Raw genomic sequence first — 1187 nt, 5'->3', positions numbered from 1 at the left:
CTAAAGCTGGAAACACAATAGACACAGGCAATAGGCACAGGCAACAGGGAATAACGAGCTGTCCAATCAGAGCTTTGGGATATAAGTTCGATATTATATCTCAGAGCTCTGATTGGACGGCTCGTTATTCTCTGTTGCCTGTGTCTATTGTGTTTCCAGCTTAAAGATCCTCTAGGCCATTCCAGGCCATTGTCCATGATGTAAAAAAACAAGGTGTACCATTGCGCATAATGGCGACTGAATACTGGAGCAGCCAATCAAATTTCGCCCCCAAATGTTGCTCGAGATTCAAACGCCGTACTAAGATCAGACTATTAATAGTCCTCTAAAAAACCGTGTAATACAACAATATATGAAAGTAAATATGTAAAAATAATAATAAAATAATAAATTCACATTGTACATAATATATGTTATTTTTATTCTGGTAAATACATTTTCTTTATTACTTAGCTTACGTATTTTCTTGGATTTTTTTTCATATTATTTAAAATTATTTCTTTATTTATTTTTCTCAATCGTATGTATGTCTAGTACACACCAAACATGCAATAACTTCTCTAGGAACACAATAATAACAATTATAATATAATTACAACTACTACTGCTATACTACTACTGCTACAATTATAATATATATTTTATTTTAATATGTATGACAAATGAATGTATGACAACTTGATCTTAATATCTTCCTCATTATATATAGACATGACCTTCAACGATTACCAATAATACATAATAATGTTCGCTGATACAATATTATATTTAACTATAACGACTACCAATAACGCATTTGCTTGAACAATTTTCATCCCGAAATGACGTGCCTTTTAAGTGATCTTATATCTTTTAAATTATAGCAGTAAAACATTTCCCATACATAATTATACACAAACGGTTAGTACATAACTTATTTATGACGGTTACAAATTATGTTTAGGTATAATTATGCAGAAAAAATTTTTTACCGAGTAGCTATATTTTAAAAGAGATAAGATCACTGAAAAGACACGTTATTCCGCGATGAATATTATACCAGTAAACGTGTTATTGGTAGACATTGAAGGTCATGCCTATAATGAGGAAGATATTAGGATTAAGTGGTCAAATATTCACTCGACATATTTTTTAAAGGTAAATATTCCCCTTTACATAACCATCTCCAAATGATCTCCGAATGACCT

Source organism: Trachymyrmex cornetzi, unplaced genomic scaffold, assembly GCF_001594075.2.
Source record: "Trachymyrmex cornetzi isolate Tcor2-1 unplaced genomic scaffold, Tcor1.1 scaffold823, whole genome shotgun sequence".
In the NCBI taxonomy this organism is placed as follows: Eukaryota; Metazoa; Arthropoda; class Insecta; order Hymenoptera; family Formicidae; genus Trachymyrmex; species Trachymyrmex cornetzi.
The sequence above is the reverse complement of the archived record's forward strand: the minus strand, read 5'-3'. Positions refer to the sequence as shown.